The following is a 14,634-nucleotide window of genomic DNA, read 5'->3' as shown; positions in this document are numbered from 1 at the left end:
TGTCTTTACACACACACACACACACACACACACACACACACACACACACACACACACACACACACACACACACACACACACACACACACACACACACACACACACACACACACACACACACACACACACACACACACACACACACACACACACACACACACACACACACACACACACACACACACACACACACACACACACACACACACACACACACACACACACACACACACACACACACACACACACACACACACACACACACACAAATCTGTCTCTAGCCATGAGGGTGTTCATGCCTGGCTCTTTGTCTTTCATAACAAGAGATGTTGTCTAGACCAAAAGTGCTAACAACTGGATGAATTCAAAGAACCATGATATTCAATACCATTATGGTAACCAACAATCTACTTTGACTTAAATAGATTAGACACAACCAGAGACTGGATATACCCCCCCCGGTCGCTGAAATGGGGAATTGAAGTTACGGGCCAAAAGTTGTATTTACAAGTATTAAAAGTAAGCATAGGACACCAAACCAACTGAGACCCATCTGTCCGCCGCATCTACGCACTGTACAACACACACACCTACAGCTCCTAAAGCATAATCAGGCTACAGCCGTTGTGTATTTTATTATGTGAAGCACTGAATGGTCTTATCGATATCGACTCTTTGTTTGTAGATATCTACTAAACTAAAGCATACCAATACAGAGAGTAATGTAGGCCTGTTATACTGAGTGATATATATTATACACTGCTCTGCGTTCTGCACGAACCTCAGCTGTTCTCACTGTAAACATCGCACCGCGATGAAAGCAGTTTCTAAAATAATATCCAGAGGATGCATGCAGAGCTGTCATTGGCTGAGATAAGTCCGGCCGTGCGTAACGCCTCCACCGTTCCCGGAAATGCGCCCGTGGAGGACCCATCAGTGTATCCTCGGTTAGAGCTCCTCCAGAGAGCCTCCTCGACGCTCGATGCTCGGTCCTCGATGTGCATTTAGAGAAATGAGATGTCCTTCAACATGGCGCGCTGAAATTCATTTCCGGGTCATTACCGGAGGACCGAGGAGTCGAGGAGGGGAAATTAGAGTATTGAGAAACCTCTATTGACTGTCTGTTACAATTGTTTGGCTCCTTTCTCTTTGCTGATGAAATCCTGGATGTATTGAGTGGAGCCAATCCTGTGTTGCCCGAGCGGATCATGGGGTAAGCTCTTAATTACTCTGAGAGACAGTTCAGTGGCATTATCACACACACACACACACACACACACACACACACACACACACACACACACACACACACACACACACACACACACACACACACACACACACACACACACACACACACACACACACACACACACACACACACACACACACACACACACACACACACACACACACACACACACACACACACACACACACACACACACACACCACACACACACACACACACACACACACACACACACACACACACACACACACACACACACACACACACACACACAGCTGAGAGGATGAAGATGACACTCCTGGACACATAGGTAATACTACTTGAGGCAGACTGTCAAATATGTGACACCAGATACTCTTGCCAGAATGAAGCATCATATTCAGTATAGCAGTATTATTGCACAGGATTGGGAGAGTGCACTAGAACAGGGGTTCCCAACCTTTTTTCCCAAGATCCCCCCCAAATGACTCCTTTTGGAAGTTGCGCCCCCCCCCCCACACACACACACACACACACACACACACAAGGGGGGAGGGGGGCACAACAGCGGTAATTACAGTTTAAAAGTCTCAAAAATGCTACAACTACTGTCACAAACTAGATGAATGTGAAGTATGTTGTTAAAGGAGGATGAAAGCGTAATTAAGGAGCTCTATTGGAGTGACTTTGATGGTTATTGGACTCAGGATTAATTCATTTGGATTCCCACTGTATGAAGAAATTAAAGGATGGCGCAAGTGGTAACAATTCACAAAGGGATTACACTGTTTAACACATGCTCAAAGTAAACCGGATTTTGCCGATGTGTTTTTGTGGATTCAAAAGTCGTAAATACACTGAACAAAAATATAAAATGCAACACTTTTGTTTTTGCTCCCATTTTTCATGAGATGATCTCAAAGATCTAAAACATTTTCTATATACACAAAATAACCATTTATCTCAAATATTGTTCACAAATCTGAATAAATCTGTGATAGTGAGCACTTCTCCTTTGCCGAGATAATCCATCCCACCTCACAGGTGTGGCATATCAAGATGCTGATTAGACAGCATGATTATTGCACAGGTGTGCCTTAGGCTGGCCACAATAAAAGGCCACTAACAGAGGCGGGGGTGTTTGTGAAAACAACGGGGACAGAGCTGCTGTCAGACGAACAGCTGTGCGGCGTCATCACAAACGGACGTCGCTTCACGTGACGCTCCGGAGGAAAGGACGTCCCATTGCTCTTAAAACTCATTTCCCTGCTTCTCGTGGTTTCCTTGCGTCCCTCCATGATTCCCTGGTGGGAGGGACTAGAGGCAGGGAAACGACAAGTGAGGGAAGCAAGGATTTCATTTAACCGACCTGAGACGGGGCCTATGTTTTAAAAATGCGCTTATCCAGAAAAGCCCGGTTTGGAAACTTTACGGGCAGAAGAAACATTTATATAGAAAGAATTATACATTTCTGTCTTGTTATGCCTATAATAGGTACTAACTTGAATTTTTATCGAAATTAATTCATCAATTATTTTTTATATTTTATTGTAATGTAGAGACAAGGCTTTTAGTGACAATCATGTATTGCGTTACAATTATATGTTTAAAAAAAAAAAGTCTAAATATGATATTTGGCCTCAAATCATCTGAGGCCTGGCGCCCCCCCCCCCTGCGATCTGGGAACCACTGCACTAGAACATTATCCAAAGAAGGATGAAAAAGGAGATCCAATGGATCCAAAGACAGAATTTTCCCATGTGTTAACAATTGTTGAATATACCAACAACGAGGAAAGAAAGATCAGTATTTTTCACGGCCAGAAATAATTCCAACTCAAGGGGAACAATTGTGTTTTCCTCGTTTTACATCATGATCCATCTCCAGCTTTAAAGTGTGTACACGATTTACAAACGGTTGGGAAGAGTTTGCCAACCACAAACCATAAAGAGCTGAGGGGCAAACACTTTACATGTTTTTTATGTTTATTTTTAAGAAATGTCTCTGCAAGCCTGAAACTAAGTGATCACACACAATCCAACTGAAACTAAAGTGTACTGAAGGTCACTTTATGTGCACTGAGACCCTCGGGGGGGATTCGGGACTGGAGTTCTACAGCTTCTTCTCTGGGTTCATTTCCCAACACAGAGGCCATGTCGACGGCCTTCACTCACCACTGCCCTCAGAAGTCTGTTACCACCAGGCGGCATGGAACAGCACCAGTAAAATCAATACCATGTTATAATCCTCCAGAGAGGAGGGGGGGGGGGGGGGGGGCTGCTGCTACATGTTTACTGCACTGCTTTGAGAAAACAAAATCAATCATCCATTGTCCGAGCCACCTTTTCTTCTCAGTATCAGTATGACAATGACGGGTTGATCGGAAATGGGCCAAAAAAGAGACATGTAAATTGTTATACATGCTTATCTTTGACTCTGCTAATTATTAGTTTAATGACTAAAGTTCACATTTTCTTTCAGTTTTGAGTTCATGATCTTATTTAGATTTTGGTAATTAATAAAAAGTAAGTTTACATCATGTACATCAGGGGTGTCAAACTCAAGGCCCGGGGGCCACATTCGGCCGGCGACTTAATTTGATGTGGCCCCACAAGAGCTTGCAAAGAATATAATATGTTTATTATACGGTTACATGCTACAGAAGCACGTTGCCCATAAACTACATGTCCCACAATGCATCTCAAATATGACTTTTCTCAGAATTTGCCTTTTTTTCTTCAAAATATGCATTTTTTTCGTAGAATTCCTTTTTCTCAGAATTAGATTTTTATATCAAAATGTCACTTCTATTTCTTTTTTCTCCAGAATTTGGCTTTTCTTTTTAAATCATTTTGGGACATACGCACTGAAAAGACTTGCAATTATTTGCCCTAGACTTTTGCTTTCAGACGTAGTTAATTATGAAGTTATTACCCTGTCCGATGATAATCCAATGCAGAGGCAATGATGTAATATAATACATTATTTTATATATATGATATATTTATATATGTATTTTTATATAGTCTTAAAGTTACAACCGGCCCTTTAAGTGCAACCATAATGCTGATGTGGCCCGTGGTGAAATTGAGTTTGACACCTCTGATGTACATGAACTCATTTGCCTAATTACACTTCAGCATGAGAATGGTGCCAGGGATGCATATTGCAGTAATGAGCTCCCTTTCGCCAACCTTTATTTTGTACCACTGCTAACATGCTACAATCCTGCAGGATGGTATGCTGTGTTTTGTTTGTAACCTCCGGTATGTTGGAGTCTTGAATACAATTGCAGTATATTTAATGAAATATTAATTCCTCATATATTGCACATGTTTCTTTATCCCAAACAGCCAATGGTCCAATCTCAGTGTACACATCAGGTTCAAATTAAGGTCTTCCTCCCAGGCAGCTGAAATGTGGACTTGATCCCGAGGATACAGAACACAGTGAGACCTCACCTAAGCCAACCAGATCCGAGGATAATTATACCTGATCCAAAGTGTAAAAGAGAGAGAACACGGAAACTAGCCCGGCAACATCTACAGTGAAAAGAGAAGCAATACATGACACTGTTACCCACAGTTAACTCACATGTGTCTCCTGTGATCACTTAATTTCCCTTTAATTTAAATATATATGAAATATGATTTCAAAGGCTAACATATTGGCTAGCGCTCCAACACATTGTACGTGAAAGGCTAAGGGGCGGGACATCTCTAAGCGGTTGACCAATCCCATCAGAGCCGGCCAGTTAACCAATCAGAGCAGACTGGGCTCTGGTTTCAGACAGAGGGTGAACAGAGGTGCTGCAGCACAGGCAGTACGAGAGAAGTAAAGAGCTTTTTGAACATTAGAGCATGGAGACATGTCCCAGTAGAGACACCACATACAAATATGAACCTACAAATGAGCAGAATGGAGCCCATTTAACCAGTACCACCTACATGCTCAATGTGCAGGATGAATGCAAGATGGTGCAAGGTGCTGAAATGTGTGTGTGGGGGGGATTTCAGGGGCCTGGTGGCCTGTGAAGTCAGGCTCCTTCATGATCACGTTTAGAGACTGCACAGCGAGTACACTTAACTTGTTTGATCAAATGAAAACCTTTTCAATAAACACACAGTGCTGGCTCGGTCACAATTGAAATGCCACTGTCGACTCTTTCCATGAATTCCTGCGACTTCCTCAAGGTGTGCATAGAGGCATTGAGAAGTCTTTCTAAAAGAGACCTCCCGTATTTGCCAATTCCAAAAACTGACAGCTCTGAGCCAAAAGGAGTTATCTGCAAGCAGCATCGAAGTGTGTGAGGGTGGACACTGGGATTATACTCATCACTCACACTTATCATACCTGCAGGCCATTTTGGAGAATCGCTCCAACTATCTTAAATAATTTTGGACTGTCGAAGCATTCGGTGTTTTCTGACTCATTCATCAGAATCAGAAAAATAATGACATTCAGTTTCTTCTAGATAATAACAGATACGATTATTAATTTAATGCACCATTTCACAGAGCCTTCACTGCATAAAGAAATGAAATAAAGACTTTAATGAGGAGTAGCCTGTTCACAGCGCCCCAGTATGAGGTAATCCTCCCATTGATGTAACTGTGTCCCACTTTAATACTGCATGGGTGCAGAGTGATGATGTTTCTAAAAGTTTGCAAGGGATCAGTGTGGAGGTGTGTGTGTCTGTGTGTAGGAGAGGGATGTTGAAATGTAAGGAGGTGCTGTTGTGGCGCCACAGTGATCTGAAGGGTGCCACGGAGACGCTGTCATGAGGGGAGAGGCCTGTGATGTTGACGTGTCTCTGTCTGCAAAGGCTGACAATCTGCTAACTCCTCTGACGAGAGTGTGTGTGTGAAACCTATGGATCTGTGTATAATCTCTGAGCATGTGTGTGTGTGTCACGGTGTAGGTGCGTGTCTGCTCTGTGTAGGTGTCTGTGCTCATTTGATGACATCCGGAGAGGATTCTGCCTACAGCACAGCGACAGATTCAAAGACAAATCGACCCAATTAGCACCAGAACATTCTCATTGAGAACCCATGAGTGCAACTACAGTGGATGCAGCCGCAGAATCATAACACAAAACAATGTTATGCTCGGTTCTACTGGCAAATGACAAGACGACTTGTTAATAACAAGAACACTTGTATAATTATATTTTATTAGCTGTGATTGTTTGCCAAAGGATGTAAGATCGATCTTACTGTCTTTCATCTTTAGTTGGACTATGCTCTAAACTACTTTGTTAAACTTGGAGCATCACATTGTAATCTTTTTGAAAAGAGTTAATGATTCTAACTTTCACTCATGTTTTCACTACTGTATGTCAACAAACTATTTTCCCAAACAATTCTGCTTTGACGTCTTCATTTATTTAACATTTTGTGATCAATGCACCAGCAGCTATGAGTGATTGCAAAGGATCTGATTTGATCTTAAATTATTTCATCCTTGCTTGGACTATGTTCAAAAGTAAGAAATGCATTTCTTAAACTTAACAACAAACCCGTCATGCATCAATTCTCTATGCTTGACACCACAAATCAATGTTCTTACAATTATTTTGAAAATGAATTCATTAAGATTTACTGATCAATGCACCTGCAGTTTAAGTGGAAATCATTTAAGATAAGAAATGCAGGTGTTTAAGCAGCAACAGGAATAAGATTGAAAAGGAAACAACGGGATTTTATCCTTTGCAGACCATTAACATGCACACAATAGGAATGGACAATCCATACAAAGGGCCTCTTTAAAAAGGGTTTTTTCAGGGAGGATTTCAATTGTTCTGTTTATTGTGGCCACAATGAATTGCATTTCCAGTCTCGATGGCATTGGCACTACCATTCCCAAAGTGCTCTCCTAACTCTTGATTTGTGGTTGGACACACTGCTTCCTGACTCCCAGCCAATCTCACCCTTATTGCTAAATCAATATGTGCACTGACGAATGTTCAGCCTGACAGATCGCGGCTGAAGAAAATCAACTCAAACATTTGCTGGCTGTCCGTTCAACGAACCATTTGTATATGGAGGATGAGGTGATTGCGCCGGGCTCAGGGACGCTACCCCCGTTTCAATTACAGCAGAAGCCTCAGCACAGGGGGTTGAATAGAGTTCAGAGATACAGAGACTTCACTTACGTGTTAGACATTTGACTTTATAAAGTGATATCAATCGAGTCATTTGCAATGGGTTGTGTTTGTTTGGACGGGTGAACACTAGCTAGTTATGTTAATGATAGTGCTTTAACTCAAATGAAATGTAGTCAATCAAATTCATTGAATACAAATTTCTAAAGTTGACTTGTTCAAAAGACTCCATTATGTGATGTTAAAGTGTTGGAGACGCAAAAGAACAAATTGTAAGTGAGAAAGTGTGACAGCCAACAGAAGGAGGGAAGTTATTCGTGAGAAACTTTTTCAGTGTCTGACTCATCCCCATTTACTTCTGCCTCTCTGACAGCATAGAGTTGTTATGTATGACAAGCAGCTGCATCTTTTAAAAGTAATAGCAGAATAACTCCACACACTTGTTGTGTCCTGTGTAGTATATTAGGGCAGTCCCTGTAGATGTTGAAAAATGAAACGGCTACTAATGGCATATTTAAGAATGCATGACTGCGCTGACGTTTGTAGCACAGGACAGTTTCTGACAGTGGAGTCTGACGGCAAGTATCTTGTTTGCGTCAGAGACGTTATCTTACTTCCATCTGGCGATGATTTCACAAGATAAAAAAGGAAGGTAAGCTATGAGTGCCTCTCCGCAGAAGTAGCCTCATTTCATGACAAAACCATCATCCAAGTCTTGAGGGAGAATGGTTAAGTCTGCCTCTTTAGGGCGGCTCAAAGTGGGCCAGGTAGAAAATGCAGAGCTGAACTTGGATGGCAAAGACAAGGACCGGGGTCCACTGTGCTCAAGCTAAAGCAGCCAGCAGACACGACTCCAAACATACAAGCAAATACAAATGGTTTGGGAAATAGCTACAGTTAATGTTTGCTATGCCCATGCATCAAACATGTGTTTCTAGGCTGAAAGGTATATTGTTAGGCTATGTTGCCTCCAAAGGTCAACTGATGTTAAAAAAACGACAACAGTATTTGACATTTGACCAGTGGTCCCTTTGTATTTACAAAACTACTGTACTTTAATATCATAGCAAGAAAGATAATAAGCAGTGATGACAACGCTATTTTGCATCAAGAACGTTTTTGAGTTGGCTACTGTATGATTGAATCTCTTTCCTCTGCTACTTTATTCTATCACATTGAACTAGTATGTCTGTTCAATTCTTTAAAATAAAAAACGTAATGGAATTGCTTACTTCAGATGGCAGATCAAATATTGATGTTTCAATAGATTTTGGATCAGAGGACAGAAAAAGAGGTTCATTTTTTTACATTTTGAGCATGATTTTAAACAACTTACTGCAGCTGACAACGTTATTTTGATGTATTTTAATGTGTTGGACTCCCTGCTCACCTGGCTGATGATGGTCAGATAATGATACCTTATTATGCACTGAGGCAAAGGACACTGCTTAAGACATCTGCAAACAACTTTATTAGCAGTGTGTCTAAGGAGCCCTATAGCATTTAAGTACGTTATCCTTAAAAACACCCAAAAAGAGGACTCATGGGGAGCATGTCAAAATGCAGACGTCACCTGAACCACTCCCATCACATTCTCCGTTTACAGGCCCCCAGGTCATGTCACAGACTTATGAAAGAACTTGTTGAGAGAAAAGTGGTGAGGGAGGAAGGGGGGAGAAGAGGGAAAGGGACTGGAAGTGAGAAATCAAATGATGATGGAATGAAAGTAAGTGGGATAAACAGGGGAGCCAAATAAAGAGGCAAGAGAAAAATGGGAAACAAGAAAAAAATAACTGAATCAACTCGAGAAGGAGTCTTGATAGAGACAGACCGTTTCTGATTGAAAAGCAAGGCGAGTTTATTTATATAGCACCTTTCAGCACCAGGCAATTCAAGGTGCTTTACAAAAATGAAAGACATTCAGACAAAGGCATTTAAAAACAGTAAAAGATAATAAAAGAAACATTAAAAGAAAAACAAAAAATGAAAGACATTAAGAAAATGGCATTTAAAATCAGTCATTAAAAAGAAAAGCTAATAAAATAAACATTAAAAGATAAAAGTTACAGTGCAGTCTAAGATATGAATAGTTCAATTATTTCGGTTCTTGATTTTTTATTTATTCACAGAACCTCTCTTTGGAAATCCCAACATTTCCGTCCCGATTGTTAATTTGGACCGATTGTTTTCACCATGTTATGCTCGCATGACATCCACAAGCGGACCCTCAGGAGGGTGTACTAGCCCCCTACTCTGCTTTGCGTTCCATAACAAAGTCTTTAAGTGTTACCTGAACACCCCGTGTTACCAAAACACTATTTTTCACCCGTCGGTGCTGTGATGCTTGTTCCTCAGTACAAATCACCCAAAGCATCTAAATAAGAAAGCTATACAGAGTTGCTTGTACTCAAGCATGTTACATGGATAACACATTTCCAGATTGTCAGATGCATGCTTACTGTAAGTGAATTATGTTTTGGATGAGATTCCACTTTTTAGCTCCAGTCAAACTCTGCCTAGTTTAAAAAAAGTTGATGAGAACAAAGTCTGAGCATCACTTTTAATCAAGAAATGAAATATAAGACAAAAACAATTGATGGATATTAAAAGGATACTTATATAGGTAATTACAATAAAAAGGATGAGCACATAGTTCACCCATTAGACCATGGAGAAAATGAATGTTTGAAAAATGTAAAAGCTACTTCAGGTGCACTTAACTGGAAGTGAAATCATCGAGCAACAAAAAGCGTCTGGCATCTTATTGATACACCAATTAGAGGAGTCATGTAACACCTGCAGTAATATCAGTAGACGTAATTGCAGAGCTAAAATAGAATGATGGCCGGATCAATGCAGAAAACCTTAGAGGAGTGTGTGGGTGTGTGAGCGTGTGGGTGTGTGAGCGTGTGTGTGTGTGTGTGTGTGTGTGTGTGTGTGTGTGTGTGTGTGTGTGTGTGTGTGTGTGTGTGTGTGTGTGTGTGTGTGTGTGTGTGTGAGTGTGAAAGCCAAGGCCGCACTTCATTGTGTAGAAGTCGATCTGTGGAAAGAGGAAAGGTGGGAGGAGCGTTCCCAGAGGATGCCACCATTTCATAGCGCAGCGCCCGCTGGTTGCTTCTGGGCTGGAACTAATTGGTGCAAGATTAACTTCCCAGTGGGATAGAATGACCCAGAGCGCCCCACACATCTCTGGATCGGTGACATTGGGAGAGGCCAGTTCCCGCGCTGCAACCTGGAAGTGATTATTTGGTGCTGCAATCTCTGGCTATCACTTTAGCACAATGGGGCGGTAATAGCATGTGTATGAAAACACTGTCGGGATATCTATTTATGACAATGTGTTTCACAACTACTGTGTGTGTGTTGCACCTGCTTTAAATCTAACAAGAGGAAAGACATGGTGTGTTTAAAGTTGCGGCTCACTCATTTCCAGTGTAACGAGAGCCATACATTACATCAGTGAGTTTCCTTTGTGTCATCTGTAACAGCTACAGAACAGTCAGAATAAATGCTTATGGTGTGTAGTGTGTGGACAATAGGCAAATGGCGTCTCCCTAAAGAGCAGGAGTGAGGACAAATTGTTGTTCTTTCTAAGCTGAGTGCACACTTTCTCATTGTGCTCACGCAGCATTGTTTTAGGTTACATCAGTCCTCAAATAGCTGCTTGTTTCTCCTGTGTCCACTCCTCCCACTATTCACCAGCAGATCTGCACAACCCGAGGGCAGCATCGGTCAATTCCGATGTTGAACTATTGGTCGTGTCTGACAGGCTTGTTGGTGCCATGTTGATCTCCGCCAGCTTCGATCCAGCCTCCGTGTGATTATTGGATGGCACTGCAGCATGTGTTTGCAGGATTAGACTGACTGCAAACTTCAACCAGCGGCAGTGCACTTTGTCCCCACAGATACACTGTTATTTCACACAGATCATTTCACCTTCAGGACAAAAATCAACACTAGTGTATGCCTCTGCTAATTATGTCTTCTAAAACTTGATTGCAGAATGTGTCTTTAAAATAAAGTGAAGCTACTATTGTTAAGTATAAAGTGAATCTGTTATCCGACATCTCTGCGTCTTTTCCCCCATAAAACAATCCAAATGGAAGAAACATGATTATATTCCAGCTGGTAAAAAATACATTTGTTTTGAAACAACATTGTATTTGGTTTATAATAAAAAGCAGCTATTCCTCAATCTGTCTGTCCTCTTCCTTTTTCTCTTTTTAACACCAATATTAATGATCACAAATGTTCAGATAACATGCATAATTGCTCTCCACATTTCTGCTATTCTCCTCTTTTCCAAGAGGCGAACAATTTCCCAAGAGGCGAACAATTTCCCAGACATGCTCTTGCACATAATAGGCTTTTTGACGGGATGCATACTGGCTATAGAAGAAAAAAAAACTCATCCATGAAAAGGAGCCGTCTTCTGCTAACGGTTTGAATCTAAGTCGGATGTCGCTGCAGACTTGACAATGTGTCGCACCTTCACCGGCGGTGAATTGACACATGGACGAGAGAGAGTGTTTTCACGGGTGAGTGGACAACAGAAACCCTTCTGCAGGGTATCAACACAATTTGTGGGTCACATCCCCTTTCAGGATGGGTAGCGTTTCATAACGCTTCATCAGATACTCACTATCAGAGAATTCATTGCGTTTGACTTCAGCAAGACATCCTGTCTTTATTTCTGAGAAAAACACCACCGTGTTTAGGTGAGAAACACTGAGTCAACCCAGGTCAGAGGCAGACATGAATGGAACAGGTCAGGATGACGCAGAACAATGAGGGACGTTTGCAGTGTTTTTCTCATCCTAATACAACTGAACTAACTTCGTTTTTGTTACAATTATACTACAGTATGTCATACAGGATTCAACCAGACAGACCTGTAGCATTTTTTGAAACATCCATCGTTCATGAGTTTTGGCGGGAAGGAAGGAATTTATATTTGTTGTTTTTCCAAAATACACTTTGATGATGTCTGAAAAGTGTAAAACATGTTTGCATGTAACACTGTGTTGCTACTCACTATGGACAAAATGCATGCGCGTAGACTTAGAATAACTCACAAGCCAACCAGGTCAGGTTAAAAAAATGTCCCCAAACCACAGAAGAAGTCATTTTGGTTGACTTGAGAAAAGAAAAATATCAAAAATAACTTTATGTTTTTAAATTGGAAGGCCAATGACGCAGTTCAGCCAGTTTTTCGCTGACAGCTTAATGACCGCCATCATGGGATTTGGTCACTTAGAGAACCGGTTACTGACTTTATTTCAGAGAAAAAGCGTCAAAACCGTTTTTGAGCTACGATTGAAGATTTTTGCTCTGGTACTTTATTCTATTGTATTATATTGAACTAGTATGTCGGTTTTATTCTTTACAAAAAAAACACCCTTTATGGAATTGCTTACTTCAGATAGAAAATAAAATATGTTTTTTTTTATTGTGGATCAAAGGGCATAGATTAGCAGATACAGTTTAAATCATTAGCGGTTCATTTCTTACATTTTGAACATGATTTTTAAACAATTTACTGCACCTTGTAATGTTAAGTCTTCTCTCATTGATGTAATGTAAAACATATCATCAAACTGAAGGTCAAAAGGAGCCATTAAATAGGTCACTTAACAACAAAGCTGATCCAGTTTCATCTCCAAAGACACAGCCTTCATTCTGAGATCTGATTACAGCTATACAACATCTATCACACAGCATCAATACAATATTATACTCTCTACAAAGCGAGTTATTTCAACAGCATGTCATGCATCAGAACATTCAGTATCTCAAATGCATTTGTATACAACATTTTCTATGTTTAAGTGTATATGTCAAATACACAAACCTAACTCAGATCAAATGATATAGAATACAGGAAGAGGCAGTAAACCTACTGGAGCCTCTACTGACAATACGCCTTAAGAGCCAAAACGTTCAGGGTCCCTTGGTGTCCATGGGGTAAAGGACCAAACTCACAATTTCCCAAAACCTCTATTTTCTACAATCATTAAAACACAAAGAAGTCAGTGAGAATACTTTACTGTCAAAGTGTCTTTCAGCAAGACACTTCGCTCCACATTTCCAATGGAGTTTGGGAGTGTAGGTGGGTGAATGAAAAAAGCAAATAGTAAAAACAGTCTGGAGGCTTATGTAAATGTGAATGTTGTCGTAATTATGATGAGGAATGCCAGCAAATGTTTATATTAAGCAATTTTTAAATCATGTGATTTCTTCTTTATGATGAAATGTACAATTGATTTCTTTTTTAGACGAGAAAGTAACTAACAAATCCAGCACTAACATGTTTGCATATACAGAGTGTCTGCTGGATCCTGCAGGAGCTGACAGTGTGCAGCTTCCATCGACTGGCAGCGAGTTGACGGTTAAAAATAGCCTCAAGCTGAACACACAACTTTCCTCCTACTTAGCTCACATCAAATCCACACCACGGCCTCAACCACACAACTAAATAAAGCAACTTGCAGAAATGTTCCAACCTGTGCTGGTGGTGCATGCAAGTTGAACCTCGAGCTATCAAACTATTCTGACTAGTCATGAAATGGTATTATTGGCGGTAAGGATCACGATGTGAGGGCAGCAAACCAATTTGAGGTGCCAGTTTAGAAGAGAAGGAGCAATCTCCATTAGCAATTCAAGTCAAATGAGTTTCAAGTCAATGTTTCTGGGTTTACTTATCTCTCCGAGTGATAATGATGACACCCAGTCACAAAGGAGATTGTTCTGACCTTGGGCCACTTGGGACAGTTTCTTAACTTCTAACACACAATCCAACATGTCAGTCTGACTTCAGTTTAGTGAGCAACAACCACGGACACATCAGGGTCTCACGGTATATTGTTGATTACAGATGGTTGTCTGAGACTGTGGAATAGAGGAACAAAGCTAAAACCTGAACCTTCAAATATGCATAGGAACAGAGTCCATTTCTTGCATTCGAGTGGTGCTGAGGAAGGGCTCTTATCACGCAGTAGAGAAATGGACAGCAAGGATTGCAGCATTTATAGTGTACAGTATGACCTAAAGGAACTATACTTTAACTGAAGTCCCAAAGCCAATCAACACCTATGCTTTGAATCAGCTCCTGAAGATCAAAAAACAGCATGAAGGATTTCTTTATGATTCTCTCCTGATTGCATCGAGTTCACAAAGACCGAATAAGCAGCCAGTCAAACTGCCTGATGGGTGCTACCTTTTAAGTCGGGTATTTCCAAGTTGGTTTCTTATGATCATGTAACCATAGAGTTCTTTGAATACCAACTAATCGATAATTTTT

Source organism: Pseudochaenichthys georgianus, chromosome 18 (genome assembly GCF_902827115.2).
Source record: "Pseudochaenichthys georgianus chromosome 18, fPseGeo1.2, whole genome shotgun sequence".
Classification (NCBI taxonomy): domain Eukaryota; kingdom Metazoa; phylum Chordata; class Actinopteri; order Perciformes; family Channichthyidae; genus Pseudochaenichthys; species Pseudochaenichthys georgianus.
The sequence above is the reverse complement of the archived record's forward strand: the minus strand, read 5'-3'. Positions refer to the sequence as shown.